At 41.8% G+C, this 21,241-nt stretch overlaps 1 protein-coding gene across 6 annotated transcripts in view; it reads left to right on the plus strand.

Moving 5' to 3' along the window:
* The window catches only part of vapal (VAMP (vesicle-associated membrane protein)-associated protein A, like), an 81,290-nt gene that overhangs the window by 13,921 nt on the left and 46,128 nt on the right, over positions 1-21,241 (plus strand). Inside the window, exons 2-3 of one of the 6 annotated variants that reach the window (XM_059976344.1) lie at positions 8,846-8,950; positions 10,082-10,232. The exons of 4 other annotated variants lie outside the window; for them this stretch is intronic. The gene's annotated coding sequence lies outside the window, so the exon portion shown is untranslated. The remainder of the gene's footprint in view (positions 1-8,845; positions 8,951-10,081; positions 10,233-21,241) is intronic. One more of the 6 variants, XM_059976352.1, reaches the window with a different exon arrangement.

The raw sequence follows: 21,241 nt of genomic DNA on the forward strand, positions 1-21,241 counted from the left end.
TTATTTCTGCTTTATATAGGCTGTATTTATCATATCATTCCTGCTTTTACTATATGTTAGTGTTATTTTGGGTTTTGTGTTGTTTGGTAGGTTTTTTTTGAGTCTGGGAACACAAATTTTTCCCATATAAATTAATGGTAATTGCTTCTTTGCTTTACGCCATTTCGACTTGCGAAAGGTTTCATAGGAACACTCTACATTCGGATAGTGGGGGAAACCTATACTTGTTATGACAGTGGGAGGATGGAGTGAGGGCAGATATCCAGGAAATGGAGATGATGCAGGTGAGGGCAGCATTGATGGTGGTGGACGAGAAACCCCATTTTTTCGCTTTTATATGTTCAAAGGAGTTCTTGCTAAATTTAGGTATAAAATTAATTGTCAATGTGGGCTGTGCAGAGGATGCCAGGAGACTTGTGGCAATGAGATGAATATAAAAGCAAAGTATTTTGTTTTAAATAGTTGAGATTCAGTGGTGTAGCTGGAAAAACTACTATTTCACAGACCCAGTGACCAGGATTCAAATCTAATTTCTGATGGCTTTTTGGAGATTGCATTCTTTCTCTATGAACTCTTTCCCCCCCAGAAACATTCTTCCTATATCAGTGGTCCTCAATCACTGGGCTGCAAAGCATGTGCTACTGGGCTGTGAGGGAACGATATGATTTGGTTATATGAAACGATATGAGTCAGCTGCACCTTTCCTCATTCCCTGTCACACCCACTGTTGAACTTGGAACACGCGCGAGGTCATCAGTCGGTCATTAACCCACAACTACTCAATGAGTAAAAAACAAACGTCGCTTGAGAGTTTCTTTGGAAGAGGTGGTAGGGGCAAAAAAGGCCTAACGATGATAACGCAGAGACTGCTAAATCCGAGACTGCAAAAAGAAAAGAAAACTTCCTTCAACAGAAAATACGACGAGTTGTACATAAAATATGACTTTATTGCGACCGCTGACTCGCACGCTCCAAGCCCCCGGTGTGTGATATGTGGAGACAAGCTGTCTAATGAGGCAATGAAGCCCTCAAAACTGCTTTGGCACCTTGAGCCCAAGCACCCTGCACTTACAGACAAACCTGTTGAGTTACTTGAGTGAAAAAACATGGGCAAGTGTGACAGAAGCAAGTGCTGAGAGCCACCACCTCCACAAATGCTGCTGAGCGTCGTACTTAGTGGCTAGCCGTATTGTTAAGGCTAAGAAGCCTTTCACTGTTGGTGAAGAATTGATTCTGCCTGCTGCCAAGGCCATGTGCTGTGCACTGTTGGGAGGAGCTGCAGCTAACAAGATGGCACAGGTTTCTCTTTCAGCTACCACAGTTTCAAAGAGAATTGATGACATAGCAGAGGACATTGAAGCACAGCTGTTGCAATGGCTTAACGAGTCACCATGTGACGAGGAGTGGATAGGAAAACCTGCTTATCTGTATGACATCTTCAATTTGCTCAATCATCTCAATTTGTCACTTCAGGGGAGAATGACAACTGTCTTCAAGTTGGCAGATAAAGTGCTTTCAAGGCCAAACTGGAACTGTGGAGATGGTGAGTAGACAGGGGCATATTTGACATCTTTGCAACATTAGCTGGGATTTTGGGAGAGACTGAGGCTGCACCTTCCTTCTCTCAGCTGGTGTGCGATCACCTGTCTTCGCTGTCGACAGAATTCGAGCATTACTTACCAACAGCAAATGACCCAGGACGTGCAAAGGAATGGGTCTGTGACCCATTTGAGAATGTTCCCGGTGAATCATCCATGTCAGCGCGGGATGAATATCAACTCCTTGATCTTGCAAATGATGGTGGGCTGAATCTCTGCCAGCATTCTGGATCAAAGTCAAGGCTGAATATCCTGAGATAGCCATGAAAGTACTGAAAACGTTGCTTCCATTTCCAACATAATTGACTGATCACTATATTCATGCGAGGAAACTATGTGCTGTGTGTTTAATATTAAACTTGTTAGATACACTCTATTTTGTTTCTAAAGGGTTTATTAGCCTCTTGTAAGTGACTTTTAGTTGACTTATCACCTATATTCCTGTTGTGATTAACACCACCACTCCCCCACCCCCCGTCGGCCGGTCCACAAGAATATTGTCAATAATCAACCAGTCCGTGGTGCAAAAGGTTGGGGACCCCTGTCCTACATGTCATAGGTGTGTGGATTGCTAGGTTAATTGGTCCAATTAACAGAGTTCAGGAAAAACTTTTTCACCCAGAGAGTAATGGATCTGTGGAATGCTGTGCCTCAGAAGGCAGTGGAGGCCAATTCTCTGGATGCTTTCAAGGAAGAGTTAGATAGAGCTCATAAAAATGAGTCAAGGGATATGGGGGGAAAGTAGGAACGGGGTACTGATTGTGGATGATCAGCCATGATCACATTGAATGGCGGAGATGGCTCAAAGGGCCAAATGGCCTACTCCTGCACCTATTGTGTAGGTTAGTAGTAAGAATTTGGAATGAGTTGATGGGAATGAAAGGAGAATAAAAATGGAATTGGTGTAAATTGCTGGTTTGGCACAAATATATTTGGCCCAAGAGCCCGTTTCTGAGCTGGATGACTGACAACTGTTGGTGTTTGTTGGGACCTAGATGCCTTGGTATATGCATCACATGCAGGTTGGTAAGCAGTTAGAAAGATGATATATTGGCCTTTATTACAGAATGATTCAAACACAAGAGTAGAGGTGTATATAGCTTTAATTGTGTAGAGACTGCTCCTGGAATATTATGCTGGGGTCTGGCTTCCCACCTAGGAAAGAAGCCATTTAAGATTACCCGATTAGTTTATGACTTAGAAGTTTGTGACAGAGGATAGATTAGAGAATCACAAAATTCTGGAGGAACTCAGCAGGTCAGGCAGCATCAATGGAAAGGAATAGCCGTCAATGTTTCAGGCCAAGACCCTTCCTCAAGAAGGAAAGGAAGAGGGAAGAAGCCAGAATAAGAAGGTTGGGGGGGCAGGGTAAAGAATGCAAGCTAAAGGTTGATTGATGAAGCCAGGTGGGTGGGGGAGGGGAATTAAGTAAGAAAATGGGAGGTGATAGATGGAAAAAGTAAAGGGCTGAAGAAGTAATCTGATAGAAGAGAAGAGTGGACCATGGGAGAAAGGGAAGGATGAGGGCCCCCATGGGGAGGTTACAGGCAGGTGAGGAGAAGAGAAGAGGTAAGAATGCAGCCAGAGTGCAGCGGAGGAAAGGCGGAAGGGCAGAAATTACCTTTGCTCCATCTGCAACAAACAGGATTTCCTGCTGGTCAAATATTTAAATTCTAATTCCCATTCGCATTCTGACTTGTCGGTCCATGGCCTTCTCTACGGACGTAATTAACAAGGTCTCTCTCCTGTGGAAGAGCAACAGCTTGTATTCAGCATGGGTTGCCTCCAACCTGATGGCCTGAACGTTGATTTCTCTAACTTCAAGTAGTTTCTCCCCCTCTGCCTTCCCTCTTCATCCACTACCCACTCTGGCTCCACTCTTATCACTTCTCCTCACCTGCCTATCACCTCCCCATGGGATCCTACTACCCATTCTCCCATGGTCCACTCACCTTTCCTATCAGATTCCTTCTTGGGTCCTTTACCACTTATTATCTTCCAGATTCTCACTTCATCTCCCTTCCCCGATGCACCTAGCTTCACCTGTTACCTTCTCGCTTGTACTCCTTCTCCTCCTCCCAACACCTTCTGGCTTCTTCCCCTTTCCTGACCTGATGAAGGGTCTTGGCCCAAAATATCAACTGTTTATTCCTTTCCATAGGTACAGCCTGACCTGCTGAGTTACTCAGCATTTTGTAAATGTTACTCTGAATTTTCAGGATCTGCAGAATCCCTTGTTTAGATTAGGCAGTCTTTTTAGTATAGTTCTAGAAGGAGGAGAGATCACCTCATTGAAAATTCTTAAGTTTGATAGAGAAGATGCGTGGTTTGGTTCTCCTTGGCTGAGGGCCACATGCTCAAAATAAGGTCTCATCCATTCAGGACTGGCGAGAATAACGAATAGAATAGTGATTCTTCAGAATTCCTTATCCATCAGGGCTGTGGAAGCCAAGTATATACAAGGTGGACTTGATACATTTTTAGATAATAATGTGATGGGATTAAGGGAGTGTGGCTATTGCCGAAAAGTTGCACCTTTTGTGTATGATCATCATTGATATTTATTGGCAGAGCAAGCATGATGGGCTGAATGCTTTGATTTATTTTTATAAACCTTAATCTATAAACATCTAAAGAGAAGACCCAATAGACTCGCTGTAACTGTGAAGGTGGAATATGCAAGAAATCTGAATATTTTGTATCTGCCTTCACAGAAAGAGAAGTAGCAATGTAGGTCTGAAATAAAATGTATCCTAACCTCTTAAAAGAAATAATAACGGGTTTGGCTATTAGAAAGTGCCGTTTTCCAAAAAAAAGTTTAAAGTTAACCCAAAATTGATGGAATTTATGCCAGGGTGGGGGCTAGAGTGGGAGAAATGCCAAAATTGGACAAAAGTAACAAACAGATCATTGGCCTGGTTGGGTGAGTGGGAGAAAGGTGTCATAGAGAAGTGAGTTCATGCATTTTGAGAAGAGCAGAAGAGGCATGCGGTTACAGCAATTACAGGCTGTTGAGAATTTTTTTGGGGTCATGCTCACTTTTATGAGGACAAGCATACAAAATACTTGCCTTTTTATAGCTGAAGTATAGAAAAAGAGAACATTATGATCATGGTAGAACAATGTAAAATTCCCTTTATGCCACTTCATGGATACAGTGTTAAGTTGTGCTCACCACTATAGGAAGGTTCAAGATAATTTAATGTCATTTCCAGGACACAGCTGTAAAGGAGAAGGAAATGATTGTTACTCTGGTTCTGATGAAGCTCAAAATAAGCACAGGATAAAGAACACAATAAAGAATAAAAAAAACATTTAAGACCATAAGATATAGGAGCAGAATTAAGCCATTTGGCCCATCAAGTCTACTCTATTTCCTCATGGCGGGGCCATTTTTCTTCTCAGCCCTAAACTTATGCCTTCTCCCCATATCCCTTATTGCCCATGACCAGTCAAGACTCTATTAACCTTTACCTTAAATATATATAAAGACTTGGCCTCCACAGCTGCCTGTGACAAAGAATTCCACAGATTCACCACTCTCTAGCTAAAGAAGTACCTCCTCATATCCATACTTAAAGACACCCCTCTATCCTGAGGCTGCATCCTCTGGTCTGAGACTCTCCCACCTTAGAAAACATCCTCTCTACATCCACACAATCAAAGCCTTTCACCATTCGATCAGTTTCAATGAGGTTGCCCCTAGTCTTCTGTATTCCAGTGAATACAGGCCCAGAGCCATCAAACATTCTTCATATGACAAGCCATTCATTCCTGGAATCATTTTTGTGAGCTTCCTTTGAACCCTCTCAGTTTCAGCACATCCTTTCCATGATAAGTTTGTAAAGAACTGCAGCTGGGTGCACTTCATACAGATGGTAGCTATCAGAGAGACTGGTGGACTCCCAGAATACTCGCATCTCTCACAAAGAACATTCCACTGACCCTAGACTCATTGTCACTACATTAGCTATGTACTAATAGACAAAGAAAGATAAAAACACACTAGAAATATTTCTCGAGCCTTTGTCGCTTCTCTTGTAAGCCTTTAGGGTCAAAGACAGACCACTCTTAACAATGTCCACTCCCCCAATGGCTACTGTGCTTAAACCTAACCTCTTTTTATTGGCTTTTCACAAGTGCCTAATAGAAGGTGGTGATTGAAGCTTGTCAAAAGGTCTCAAAGGGCTCTGAGGTTTTTAAACCTCACATCCCCTCACCAACAAGTGAGTGCTCATGGCGAATGAAGCTTTCTGATTAGCCCTCACCCCCATATTTCCATGCTCTGTGAATCTGATTCTATACCCATCAATTATCCATTTAAAATCTCTGGAGAAATAGAATGGGTTCTGGTAATACAGAACCCCCCCCCCCCCCCACCCCCCTCAGAGATTCAACAGTAATAATACTATCAAATATCAGAAGTCACTTGATTCTCTCTTTCTGGAGATTTTCATCGCCTGGTACTTGGGACGTAAATGTTAGTTTTCCCTCAGTCTTATCACTGCACAAATAGTTTTCCATTAGCAGACATGTTTTCATACCCAAGCTCTGGAATTAATTACAAAACTCACACATGCAAAATAGTCTAGACTCTCTCCACTGTTACCAAAATGACTGAGCTCTTTTCTCACTAGTTAGCAAGCAAGTGGGTTATTGAGTAGCATCCTGCATGTCTAAATGCTCATAAGAAACAATAACTCCAATGACACCACTCTTCCTTTCAATCCTTAGAATCTAATATTCAATTGCTGCTTTAAAATCCTTGCCATCTTTCCAAGATGCATCTCAGAGTACATTTATTATAAAAGTATGTAGACTATATACAACTTTGCGATTTTGTCTCTTCACAGGCAGCCATAGAACAAAAAATTCAATAAAACCTATTTTTAAAAAAGACCGCCAAACACCCAATGTACAGAAAATCACACAAATAAAAGTAAGCAAATAACATTCAAAATTGAAGTTTACAAAAGTGAGTCCACAGCCACAAAGTCAGTCATCATTCCAGATAATACAGGAGCCTGTTAGTTACAGGCTACAGCCTCAGTTTAGTGTAGAGGTGAGTAAAACTCGAGCTGAACACCAGCTTGTACCTCTACTCTGATCCTGAAACCCTGACCTTTTCAATCAAGCTTGGCATTTAAATCAGCTAAACCTCGGGTTGTTCCTCGCTCTTGGGACTTACCCTACAGTTTTGACATGCTCAACTAGTTCTTAAACTTCACAGAGAGCCATGCATTGTGTGTGTGTGTGGTATCCGTTAGTCTCATGAGACCATGGATCTGCACCCTCTCCAGGGCGCAGACCTGGGCAAGGTTGTATGGAAGACTGGCAGTTGCCCATGCAGTGAGTCTCCCCTCTCCACGCCATCGATGTTTTCCAAGGGAAGGGCAAGGGCCGATACAGCTTGGCACCAGTGATGTTGCAGGAGTTGCCAGAACGAGGTTGAAGACAATGTCAGACTGCGTTAGAGACTCCAGCTGCGGATTTGTCCTTAGGGTTTACTCCCTAAGCCTTTTCCATAAGTGGGTATGGCTGCAAGGCAGCGGAGTTTTGAAATCAAGAGTTCTCCCTTTTTTAGATGGACTACCTTCCCAGGCTGACGAGCTCCATCTACCCGAACCATGCATTATTGATTACTAAAACAGGCTTCGTCATCTTTGTAAAGTGACTTGTCTCCTAATGTCACAAAGTCCACCAACAGTCTCAGAGCACAAGCTAGGAGCTTTAAAATATATTTGGTGAAAGTTGATGCTGTAAACAAAAGTAGAGAATGTTGGAAAAACTCAACAGGTCAGGCAGTACCCATGGAAAAGGAAAAAAATCTACGTTTTTGAGTCTGTGCCCTTCCAGTTACATTTCCACTCAATGCAAACCAGAACAAGGCAGCCACAATACATTCAGGATGAAGTCCGATTCAGTACCTACAAAATGGCTGCCGAGTGCTCCTCCTACGAGATGCGATGCAACCATTGCAAGGTAGCTTCAACAGCATTTTTCAAAAGCACAACCTTTACTACTTGGGTGGACATCAATTAGATACTTATAAATAATGCCATCTGCAGATTTCCCAACTTGAACCATTCTGAATTGATATCTTGCCTTTGTTTTACTGCTATAGGTCAAATTCCTGGAACTTGCCTTCACTTGAGTTGCAATAGTTCAAAAATAATGGCTCATCACTACCTTTTGCAAAGGAGGGAAATATGTTTAATAAAGTTAATATCTTGCAAGTAAATTAAAAAAAACATTAATTAGCAAAGCAAATTTGCTATAATATAAACATTGGGGGTTAGTTTTGAGGCATCAAAGTTTATTATTACGGCTTCCTTCACAGCTTAGCATTTACGTTTACAAAAATAAGCTTCCATTTCAGTATCGAAATGCATAAATTTGAAAGTTGCAGCTGCTATTTGTAATATTAGCAGTTGCAGTTTACTTTTGCATGTAGAAATGTGGGCTTTTAAATGAGCTTAAAGTTTCAAAATAGCTGGTAGAAAACACAATAATTTCTGTTGAATTAGGAATTGGTAAATTTCATCCAAAAGTTCCTGAACAGAAAAAATACAGGGTAAATTTTAAATTCTGAAATTATGAGCTTATAGTTTAGAAGTAAGCCACTTGCTCCATTGTTTAACATAATTGTAATTTTGACTTTACATTCATGTCTCTTCAAGGTAACTTTTCACACTCTTGTTTATTGAGTATCTCTCTATCTCTGCATTAAAAATCATTGAGTTTTCTTTTGACAAAGTCAAAAGTGGGAATATTTGCTGATCGTACAATATTCAGTTCTATTCGTAACTGTTCAAATGAAGTAGTCCATGTCCACATGCAGGAAGACTTAGACACCATTTTGGCATGAAGCATAAATGGTAGGTTATATTTGTGCCTCCAGTGTGCAAGGTACTGGACACTACTTTTGACAAAATGCTTCATATGACATCAATTACATTGGTGGTGTTATTGACTAAAACTTAATCTCCTATTTTGGTTATTATATGAACAGTATTCTGCAGTGAGTAGTTCACTTTCTCATAGCCCCAGGGCTGCTTCACTGTCTAAAAGGCTCAATTAAGGAGCTAAGTGAAATGCATTCCGGCTGAAACATTGAGGGATGAGGCTCCCTCCACCCAACATCTTGTTAGCAAATGTACTGTTGCTGGAGAACAAAACTGAGGACTTCAGGGCAAGATTGCTGTATTGAAGGAAAATAAAAAATTGTTGTTCTGTGTTTTACCAAGACGTGGCTTACACAGAGTACATCTGATACGGTGATCAGACCTACAGGCTTCTTGATACACAGGATGGACCGGACTTCTGATTCAGAAAAGGCAAAAGAGTTGGAGGTGTGTGTATAATGGTAAACTCTGTGGTGTTCCGATTGTGGAAGTGTTGTCATGATCTTGTTCCTTGACCTTAAACACCTGATGATCAAATGCTGACTTTTTTATGATCAGGCACTTGAAAGACTGCATGATGCTGTTACCAAACAAGAAACAGTCCACCCAATGCAATTCAAATCATAGTCATGGATTTCAGTCAACTTGTTTGAAGAAATCCCTGCCCAGTTCCATCAGCACATAACCTGTAACACCAGAGGACTGCTATACTAACATTCCTTGACCAGACTGCACTTCAGGAAATCTGATCACTTGGCTGTCCTGCCTGCATACAGGCAAATGCTAAAGGGCAAAGCTCCAGAGATTAGGACAACAAAGAAGTTTCCTCCATGGTCCACCATCCTCTCTTATTAGATTCCTGCTTCTGTCCTTTACGTCATCCACCTATATCTTCCCAGCTTCTTATTTACCCCACCCCCTCACCATTCACCAACTCTCCCCTAAAATGTCTTCACTTAGCACCGGCAGCACACACACAATGTTGGAGGAACTCAGCAGGTTAAGCAGATCTATAGAAATGAATAAATAGTCGATGTTTAGGGCAAAGACCCTTCCTTAGGACTGGAAAGAAAGGGGGAAGATCCCAGTGTAAAAAGGTTGGGGTGGTGGGAGGAGGAGGACAAGCTAGAATGTGATGGGTGAAGCCATGTGGATGGGAAGGAGAGATGAAGTAGGAATCTGGGAAGCGATAAGTGGAAAAGGTGATAAATGGGTTGGAGAAGAAGGAATCTGATAGGAGGGGAGAGTGGATCATGGGCGAAAGAGGTACCAGGAGGAGGTGATGGGCAGATGAGGAGAAGAGGTAGAAAGCTAGCTTGGGGAAATGAAGCAGAGGGAAAGGGGAGGGGGAAAATTACCAGAAGTTGGAGAATTCTAGACAGAATACAAGGTGTTTCTCCTCCAATCTTGAGAGTGGCCTCATCATGACAGAAAAGAAGAATATGGACTGGCATGTCTGAATATGAATGGGAATAAGAATTGAAACGGTTGGCCACTGGGAAATAATGTTTTTTGCAGGTCGAACTGAGGTACTTGACAAAGTGGTCCTCCAGTTTACTTTGGGTTTCACCAATGTAGGGCAGGCCTCATCAGGAGCACTGGATACAGTAGAAGACCCCAACAGATTTGCAGGTGAAGTGTTGCCTTACCTGGAAGGACTGTTTGGAGCCCTGAATGGAGGTGAGGGAGGAGGTGAATAGATAGACGAGCACTTCTGCTGCTTGCAAAGGTAAGTATCGGGGGATATTGGTGGGGAGGGATGAGTGGACATAGAGAATCACTGAGGGAGTTGATTACTGTGGAAAGCATAGAATGTTGGGGGGGAGAATAAAGGTTTGTTTGGTGATAGGGTTGTGTTAAAGATGGTGGAAGTTACAGAGAATAATGTATTGGAAGCAGAGGTTCATGAAGTGGTAGGCGAGGGCAAGAGAAACTCTATTCCTGTTCAGGCAATGGAAGATTGGGTAAGCCTGGATGTTTGGGAAAAGGAGGTGATGCAGTGTGAGGGCATCTTCAGTGATAGAGAAAGGAAAGCCTTGTTCTTTGAAAGAGAAGGACATTTCTTCTGTCCTGGAAAGGAAAGCCTCATCCTTGGAACAGATGCAGTGGAGGTGTAGGAAATGAGAAAAAGGCTTTTTGCTGGTGACAGGGTGGGAAGATGTATACTCGAGATAACTATTGGAATTGGTGTATTTATAAAAGATACTGGTTGACAGTTTGTCTCCGGTGATGGAGATAAAGCTATTGAGAAAGGTACAGGTTATCAGAAATGGACCAAATGCGTATAAGGGCAGGGTGGAGGTTGGAGGCAAATTTGATGAAATTGACAAGCTCAGCATGGGTACATGAAGCAGTTCTTACTGTAATGTAGAAATAATTGGGGAGCGTTACCAGGGAAGACTTAGAACATGGACTGTTCTACGTAGCCAATGAAATGGCAGGTGTAACTGGGATCAGCGTGGGTGCTCATCACTACACTTTGGGATTGGAAAAAATGGGGGAAGCCGAAAGAGAAATTGTTGAAGGTGAAGACCAGTTCAGCCTTACAAAGGAGGATGGTGCTGGAGGGGAACTGGTTGGGTCTGTTCTCAAGAAAGAGAGAGCTTTAAAGCCTCCTTGATGGGGGATAGAAGTTTATAGGGATTGGACATCCATGGTGAACGAGGTGATCAGGGCCTGAGAATTGAAAGTTGTGCAGATTGGGAGCATGTGAAGTGTCGCAAATGTGTGTCGGGCGAATCTGAACCAAAGGGGATAAAATGGAGTTAAAGTATGTGGACGCGAGTTCAGTGGGACAGGAGCAGACAGAAACAATGGGCCTGTTTGGACATTCAGATTTGTAGATCTTGGGTAGCAGGTAGAAATGTGTATTGCTGGGTAAGAGAACTTTGAATTTGGTGGCTGTGGATAGCGATCTCCAGAGTTGATGAGGTTGGTGATGGTGTTAGAGACAATGTCCTGATGGTCCTGAGTGGGGTCCTTTCCAAGGGGTAAGTAAGAGGAGGTGTCTGAGAGTTACCACCTATGCTCAGCAAGATAGTCTGCCTATCACTTGCCAGCTTGTACTCCTTCTCATCTCTCCACTTTATTCTGGCTTCTTTTCCTTAAGTCCTTATGAGGGGTATCAGCTTGAAATGTCGACTGTTTATTCCTCTCCATAAATGTTGTCTGTTGACTTCTCCAGCAATTTCTGTGTGTTTCTCTGGATTTCCAGCATCTTCACAGTCTTATGTGTTTATCTCATATCTGCTAAGCATGAGTCCAGAGCATCTGTCTGTCTCAGCAATTAGCAATAGTTCTAAATGTAAGTGATCTGGATTGAGTAGGGTATCATGGCTTTAGTGTTAGGTTCACTAGTGTTTTATAATTTCTCTTTGTGATCGGTGAGGTGAATGAGTGTAAATATACTTTAGGTAAATATTTAAAGCCCCACCTGTATGTCAAACAGGTGTAATATATTTCTTGTAATTTCAACAACTGAAAGAATGAAAGTGATCTTGTTTCGTGATGATACATTTGATTCTTTTTCTCTTTTTCACCACTACATTACAGCAGAAACAAACCAAAGTGGATCAGCAGGTTATTAAAAGTGGTCATCTATAGTTTGCTTTTTATTATTCTCTAAAAAGTTTGAAATTAATTTCAGTAACTTAGAACACTTGTCTCTTTTACCATTGTTTATGCAGACAATACTGTATACTGCCTAGAAATGTAGAAGCAAATGTCAACTGAAGATAATGTATTTTTCATGGGACTAATCATAAGTGATGTAGCAGTTACCTCAAGCACTCCACGTCTACATCAATGAGATAGCATGATTTCTCTCTGTCTCTCCCTTTTTCTCCCTCCTTTTTCTCTCATTGAGGTCAACAGATCAATTCTTAACATCATTCACCTTCATTCTTCATTGCACTATCCAGCTTGCAATATAGGCTTTCCTGAGACAAGCCATGCGTAAAATTCTCCTGCTGAAATAATTGCTTGGAGTAGGTCAGCTGGTGCTTTGAGACTGTTTCACTATTCACTACGATTAATGAATTCAAAATGAGACTTCACAGCCCTCTCGGGATAGGGAATTCTAAGGATTCAGCGGCCTCTGGATGGAGAAATTTCTCCTTATCCAGTGCTAAACAGCTTACTCTTATTTTGCAATGATGAATCCTGGTTCTAGATTCCACTAGAGAAAACATTCTTCCTTGATTGATCATACTTATTATACCTTGAAACTTCAGAGAAAACAGGCTTAATTTCGATTTGTATGGCAAACCCACCATCCTTGGAGCTATCTGGTGAATCTTTGTCTTGGTCCCTTTATGGCAGGTATATATGTTTTTAGGAAGGATGCCATATCCTTCCCATATCAGTATACATTAGGTGTGATACCTCTAACTTGTATGGTTCACATTTTCTTGTAATAAAATCGATCATTGCCCTCTTCTTTCATCAGCAGGCTGAGTCTCAGATAACATATGAGGGTAGCTAGGACCTATCAACATCTCCCAATTTGTCTTCATTTTAAAAATACTATGCTTTTTGTTTTTTGAATAGAAGAGGATATCCTTACCTTTTACTACCTTGTATTGCATCTACTGTGTTGTTACATACTCTTAGCAGAGCTGAATTGTAGAAGTTGATTTGCATATTTAATTTTTGGAATCTTGCCTCTTGTTTTTAAAACAAAACAGTCATGCTATATCACTACCTTTAATTGCCTTAAACCTTCTGGTGAAGGTTCACCCTCAATGTTTTTAGGTGAGGGGTTACAAGATTTATGATGATGAAGGAATGGCTATATACTTCCAAGACAGGATATGCGTTTTTTTCTAAATAACCTACATTCTTGTTGCCTTTCTTTCTTGGTGGAAATGATCAGAGGTTTTTTTAGAGTACCTTCTGAGAATTTTTTTTTTCAGGTCTTAGATGTGTTGAGCTGCTGAAGAATATTCGATCATAAGCCTTATTTTGTTAATGGTTGATACTGGAATGGCTGGGATTTAGGGATGTGACCAATTTGCTCACCAGGCTATCCAACCACGAACCTGTTCTTGTAGCCTTTTATTATGTTGTTGGTATATGGAGTTTGTTGTCAGTGCTAATCACTGGGAGATTAATGTTTAGGTACCTGACACAGGTAATGGCATTTAATATTGAGGTTGATGGGTGTACTCTCATCGACCAAGTCTTTCTGCATGCTGGTGTGGGTTGCTTCATTCACTGTGGAGTTAATGAATGGGATTGAATGTTGCACAAATGGTAGCAAATATCCCCATACTAAATCTTAAGAGAGAAAGATAGTAATTTTTGAAGCAGGTTGAGACTTACCTGAGGAACTTTTGTACGGTCAAGGGTGATCAACAACTAATGGCATTTTTCAAGATGACTTGCACCTTTGGAATGCTTTACTATTGTTCTGCGATGATTCCACTTTTAGCAAGGTTTCTTGAAACAGGTTTGTTCAAATGCTACCTTGATGTCAAGGGCAGTCGAATTTCTCTCAGAACTTTGACTCATTTTTTGGATCAAACCTGTCCTAAGGTCTGAGACCAGGTGCTCTTGGCAAAACCCAAATTGGACCTCAGTGAGAGGTGTAGTATGTTTCACTTTCTGTGATATCTTCCATCACTTTGAATAAAGGTAGATTGTTTGGTTGTCATCAACTCTCTTTATGAACATAAACCCGCACAGCTGTGGAGTTTTACTATTCTGTTTTTCTCTGTGAATCAGTCCTCGAATTTAATAGTAAGTGTAGCTGTCCTTGACTAGCATCTTTTCAGGGTAATGGCTAATTGCGGCTCCTTTGGCTGGGAAATCTAGGCCCGAAGTGATATGCTGGCGGCGGGACAGGGTCCTCGTGCAAGGTTCAGACAATTTAAATGCTGGCCCAGATAGTACGGGAACTTCTCTCTCCATGATGCTAAAGCTGTGAGACTGCCTCTGGCGGCTGTGCTTTGTGCCTGCAAACTTTGCGGTGACTGAATATCAAGGCTTTGGGCCTATTCTGGGCTGCTCCAGGGATTTGAATCTAAGGAGTCAGTTTGGTTCAGAATGCAGTTGTTGCTCGCTTCTATTGTTTATATGTATCTGTTCTGTTTTTTCTCTTTTTCTGTAGGCACTGGGGTGGGTGCAGTGGTTGGTCTTATTTTTTAATTGGGTTTTTCGGGTTCTTTGCTTTGTGACTACCTGTAAGCAAACAAATCTCAAGGTTGTATAATTTATACATTCTTTGATAATAAATGCACATTGAAACTTTGAAACCTTGGTCTTTCCAGGCTGAAGACTCCTCAGAACTTGCTTTTAGACCATAAGACATGAGAGTAAAATTAAGTCATTTGACCCATCGAGTCACTCTGCTATGGTTAATTTATTATCCCTTTCAACCTCATTCTCCTGCCTTCTGCCTGTGACCTTTGCTGCCCTGACTAATCAAGAACCTATCAGCCTCCGCATTAAATATATACAATGAGTGGGCTTCCACAGCTGTCTGTGGCAACGAATTCCACAGATTCTCACCCTGTGGCTAAAGAAATTCCTCCTCATCTTTGTTCTAAATGTACATCCGTCTATTCTGAAACTCTAAGCTCTTGTCCTAGACTCCCCTACTACAGGAAACATCTGAACATTCACTCTACCTGGGGTTCAATGCAATTTCTCCCCCCCCCCCCCCCCGAACTTCAGCGAGTACAGGCGCAATGCCATCAATTGCTCCACATAGGTTAACTCATTCATTCTTGCAGTCATTTGCATGAATCTCCTCTATATCCTCTCCAGTGCCAGCATATCCTTCCTTAATTAGAGGGCTCTAGTCTGTTCAGTATACAGGTTTCCCCCACTATCCGAAGGTAGAGCATTCCTCTGAAATGGTTCATAAGCCAGAATGTCGTAAAGTGAAGCAGCAATTACCATTTATTTATATGGGAAAAATTTGTGAGCGTTCTCAGACCCCCCAAAAAAACCTACCATATCATGCCAAATTACACATAAAACTCAAAATAATAGTAATGTATAGTAAAAGCAGGAATGATCTGATAAATACACAGCCTATATAAAGTAGGAATACTTTTCTGCAATCATTGCAGCACTGTCCACCGTAGCGAAAATCTCACACAAGTGCTCTTGGCTGAAACACTCGGCGCAAGCACTCTTGGCAGAAGCACTCTTTCCAGTAACCTTTTAGCTATGAACCTGCCAAGTCATACCAAATAACAAATTGTACCAAATAACACATAAAAATACACAGCCTATATAAAGTAGAAATAATGTATGTACAGTGTAGTATTACTGGAATTGGAAAGACAGCGAGCACACTGATGATGGTGTGTTAGGCTGAGTCGTCAGAGGTTGGGATGGTGTGAGACAGGGGCGTCATCTCATTGTATCCATCAGGGCAGGCAGGTCACCTTCTTCTATGTCTGCTTGCCTCGATGTCAAAGGTCGAGGTTCGTCTTCTGCTGTGGTTGATGTGGAAGGCTTGAGAAATGACAGTATGCTTGACTGCTTAGCCTTGCGCATTTTTCTATCATACAGTTTTTTATAAGCAATCAAACCACCCTGCAAGTATGGTTTGCTCCAAACCTGCATATCCTTTTCTGCAGTCATTGCAGCGTTGTCAATCGCAGTGAAAATCTCACGCAATTGCTTCACGTTCAGTTCCTGGACAACTTCACCTTTGGACCATTCGCTACTGCGTTCGGTTTCGATTGTTATCCTTTCTTCTTGCAATTGCATCAGCTCTTCATCTGTCAGTTCTTGGTCTAAACCTCTTGAACATCATCTTTGTCAACTTCCACAAACCCAGCCTCCTTAGCCAAACTCACTATGTCCTTACTTCGTTCACCACGATCGAAACAATTACGCTAAGTGTAACACCCTCGTGCTCTTTTAGTCTTTTCCGATACCTTAGAACTCATTTTGCTAATGGATGCACAAAATCAAGCATAAAGCACAGTTGCTCACAGGCATGCATTTAAGCAATACTGGCTAGAATGCAGTTCCGGGGGAGGAATTTGGCTGCTCGGTGCGTGCGTTGCCTTTTATCGTAGCAGTGAAAACACCTTCTGTTAGTGAAAACAGGTAACTAATGTAGGTCTTTCATAACAGCGAGTTGTCGTAAAACAAACTTTTGAGAAATGGGGGACACTTGTACTCTTAAATGCGGTATGACCAATGTTGTATAAAGCCTCAGCATTACATCCTTGCTTTTAGTACCTCGAAATGAGCGCTAACATTGCATTTGTCTTTCTTACCATCGACTAAACCTGTAAGTTAACCTTTACAGTATTCTCCATGTGGACTCCCAAGTTCCTTTTGCACCTTTGAATTCTGTCCCTATTTAGAAAATAGTCTGCGCTTTTATTCCTTCTATCAGAGTGCATGACCATATACTTCCCCTACATTATATTACATCTTCCATTTCTTTGCCCATTTTCCCAATCTGCCTAAGTCCTTCCTGCAGACTCCCTATTTCCTTAACACTACTGTGCAAACTTAGTCACAAAGCAACCAATTCCCATCATCCAAATCATCATCATATAATGTGAAAATAAATGGTCCCAGCACAGACCCCTGTGGAACACTAGTTGTCACCAACAGCCAGCCAGAAATGGCCCACTTTATTCCCACTCTTTACTTCCAGCCAGTGAGCCAATCTTCCTATAATGCCACTGGCTCTTTTCTAGTTCAGCAGCCTTATGTTTGGTACCTTGTCATAGGCTTTGTGAGCATGCATCATCCATTGACTCTCCTTTATCAGTTTTGCCTTTATTTCCTCAAAGAATTCCAAAAGATTTCTCAGGGAAGAATTCCCCTGAAGGAAACTATGCCGACTTTTGCCAATTTTATCATGTGTCTCTAAGTACCCCGAAACCTCATCCATTACAATCAACTCCAACATCTTCCCAACCAATGAAGTCCGATTAACTGGCCTGTAATTTCCTTTTTTCAACCTCCCTCCCTCCCTTAAAGAGTGGAAGAATATTTGCAATTTTCCAGTCCTCTGGAACCCTTCCAGAATCTAGTGATTCTTGAAAAATAACTACTAATGTCTCCACAATCTCTTCAGCTGTCTTTTGCAGAACATGTGGGGTGCAGTACACCTTGTTCAGGTACCTTATCTACCTTTAGAACTTTTCACTTCTACTAAGCAGAAGATGCATGGAAAAGAAACTACACTCACTCCTGCCCCCTGACACTCAAATTTTTGGCATACCATTAGTGTCTTCCGCAGTGAAGACTTGTGCACAATATTTATTAAGTTTATCCGCTATTTCTTTGTTCCCCAACTACTACCTCTTCAGCATCATTTTCTGGCGGCCTGATATCTACTCCTGTGTCTCTTTTACTCTTATATATCTGAAAAAACTTTTTGGTATAAACTCTTCTTGGGCTTCTAGTTGGGTACAGGTATTGATTATAACTGATGTTTCAATGACAAACTGTGCCATCTTCTTCAGGGATGCCTCACTGTCCATCCCTTCTGCTTGGTTTCTACTCATCCAATCAGGTTTCTGCTCTCCCACCTTGAATACATTTGAATTCCAGTTCTTAGAGTGAGACCTTCATCTTTGTTAATATTCTTTTCCACCAGTTTTATTTCAGTAGATTTCTTTACTAGGCACTCTAGAAAGCCATTGGCATAGCACAGTAATTTGTGCTGACAAAGTAAATCTTATAGCTGTTGTAAATGCAGTGTTCAACGACTGCCAATTTCTTCAGATAACCTAAACAGATATACCTCCTGTACTCCTTGATGCGGATTTCCAAGGTGTGTCTGTCTGGCCGATTATAAGCTGCTCCATATTCACGGAATCCTGTAAACACCAGCCAATTTGAGTCCCAGGTCAACTCTGACCTGCATAAACTGTAACTTGAGCTTCCTTACAGGTTTGTGGATGACATTAATTGGTTTTCTGTGTTCGCTTCTGGTCACATCACTACAGGGAGGATGTGGAGACTATAGAGAGAGTGCAGAAGAGATTTACAAGGATGTTGCCTGGATTGGAGGATGTATTTTATGAGAATAGGTTGAGTGTACTTAACCTTTTCTCCTTGGAGGATGAGAGGTTACCTGATAGAGCTGTATGATAATGAGGGACTTTGTTCATGTGGATAGCCAGAGGCTTTTTCCCAGGGCTTAAATGGCTATCCCAAGGTGGCATAGTTTTAAGGTGCTTGGAAGTGGGTATCAAGGAGATATGAGGGGTAAATTTTTAAGTTTTTGCACACAGACTGGTGGTTGTGTGGAATACACTGCCGGTGGCGGTGGTGGAAGCGGATACAATAGGTTCTATTAAGAACCTCTTAGATAGGTACATGGAGCTTAGAAAAATAAAAGGCTATGTGCTAGGGTAATTCTAGGCAGTTTCTAGATACATGGTTGCTACAACCTTGTGGACAGAAGGGCCTATAATGTGCTATAAATTTCTGTGTTCTATGTCTATGTTCAGTGTTTTTCTTCAGGATCCTGGTGATCCTTGAAATGTAGGGAAGACGGGTGGTAGCGATGGGTTCCTCCTCATTGTTGGGTTTCCAAGTATTTTATGTCAACCCTTTTAAGAGCCCAATTGATTTCCTTAGGCTTGTAGACATTCTGTAGGAACATCATGCATAATCGTCTTATTTCCTTGGGGTGACTGTCCAAGTCCGAAATAGTTCTTGCATGGTTAATCAAAGAAAGAATCACTTTACGTTGGGAGGCATGATGATGGCTGTTTTTGTTGAGGTACAAGTCCGTTTGAATGGGTTTCCGATAGATGCCTTGAGGTTACTATCCGCTTTCCGTCGTATTAGAATGTCCAGGAATGAAAAGCAACCATTCTTCTTCATCTCCATTATAAATTGAATGTTTGGATGTATACTGTTCAGATGGTCGTGGAACTGTTGGAGTGCCTGGAGTCCATGAGGCCACACCATGAAGGTGTCATTGACGTATCTGAAGAAGCATTTGGGGCATCAGGGCTATCTCATGTCCACTCTGTCCATTTGTTTATAGTAATTCCTCTTACACAGGAAGTACATTGATGCAAGGGTGTGTTCAATAAAAGTTAATAGTATCCTTATCAAACTTTGACTGCAGGAGGACTAAGCTGTCCTTAATGAGAACTCGTGTGAATAGGGACACCATGTTGAAACTGACCTTATGTACCTTGGGTTCAGCTGGATGTTGGTTATCATTTTAACAAAGTCAGTTGAATTTGTGATCTGATGCTTATAGCCCTCAACAAAGGGAGACAGCATGGTCATTAAATGCTTTGTACTGAGTCGGAGAATTTATCCCACTGACAACAGGTCTCTGAAGAATCTTCCTTAGGGAGTCCATAAAGTCTTGATGGTACTGGCGTCTGAGGCAGAAGTGTCTTGCCTATGTCTACTGGCAGTCTGGATTTCTTCAGTAAAGTGGAGGTAATCCTGACTGGAATCCTTGGGATCCCACTGCAGAACTCCTGTAGATGGGGTCATCCAGAACCTGTTGGACTTTCCTGTGGTATTCCTCAGAGGTAATCAGAACTGTTGCATTTCCTTTGTCTGCTGGTAAAATCATGATGGCTAGGTTTTGCTGTAATGCCTGGAGGGTCAGTTGCTCTCGTAATGCTCAGTTTAGACAAAACGGCTGTTTTTAGGGCCATGCAAGCCTCTATTCTTACCTCCTCTGTGGTATCTGGTGGTAATTTTCAGATTACTTGTTCTACTCTGCCAATGTTGTTCTGATAAGGTATAGCTCTGTGGACTGGAGCGAAATTTAGCCCACTGACAAGGCCGAATCTATTCACCTTGTTGATGCTTTGTCCGGTTTGATTGATGACAGTCCTTTCTGGGATGGCTGCACTTTTTTTTTAGATAGTTTGTTGTATTTCCTGACCTGCCTTGTAGTGTTCCTTCATGAAACTAGTTCACCTTGGGAAGTGGTGGTCCTGTTGATGCACTCCCAATCACTGGGGGACAAGAGGACTGAACAATTCCAGGTTAATAGACAGTAGTCAGTGGATCTGATGTAATGGAGATGCTTCCTAATCCGTGATTGGCTCGCTCATCTTAGAGTGTGTTCAGCCTCCGGAGAAACCACTGTAGAACACAACCTTATGAACTTGGGGATGATGTCTTTGTCGCGGCATCTCAGAAGGAAGGCTGAAGAACAAAGAAGCCTTGCCTTCTCTTTTCGCAATGATTCAAAGTGATGAATATTGCGGTGAACTTCCTCCCTGTAGAGGTAAGTGAAAAAAGGATCCAGTGCTTTCCAGGTATATATGATGAATAAACTCTTGTCTGGCTTCCAGCTGGTTACAGATATCTGTTATAACTGATGTTCTGTTGATAAACTAGTGTCTGCTCTCCCACCTTGTTTGCAATCAAATTCTTCTTACTTACAGTGAGATTTTCTTCTTTATTAAAACTTTTGTTATATTTTGGCTAGCTTACATTAAGCATATTGTCTCTGTATGTCTTTTTTTTTAGTTGCCTTCTGTTGGTTTTGAAACCTTCCAATCCTTTTTCTCCACCCTCCACCCTCTTTCTTTTAAGCAGTCTTTGACTTCCCTTGTCAGTCACAGTTGCATTACCCTCCCTTCTTTCTGAATTGCTCCCTGAATTTGCAGGCATTGCTGACCTGCTGTCATCCCTGCTAGTGCCCCCTTCCAGTCAACTTTGGCTAGCTCCTTTTTCATGTCTCTAGTTCCTACTTCTCCACTGTAATACTGGTACATCTGACTTTAGCTTCTCCCTCTCAAACTACAGGGTGAATTCACA

The sequence above is a fragment of the Hypanus sabinus genome, chromosome 1, assembly GCF_030144855.1.
Source record: "Hypanus sabinus isolate sHypSab1 chromosome 1, sHypSab1.hap1, whole genome shotgun sequence".
In the NCBI taxonomy this organism is placed as follows: Eukaryota; Metazoa; Chordata; class Chondrichthyes; order Myliobatiformes; family Dasyatidae; genus Hypanus; species Hypanus sabinus.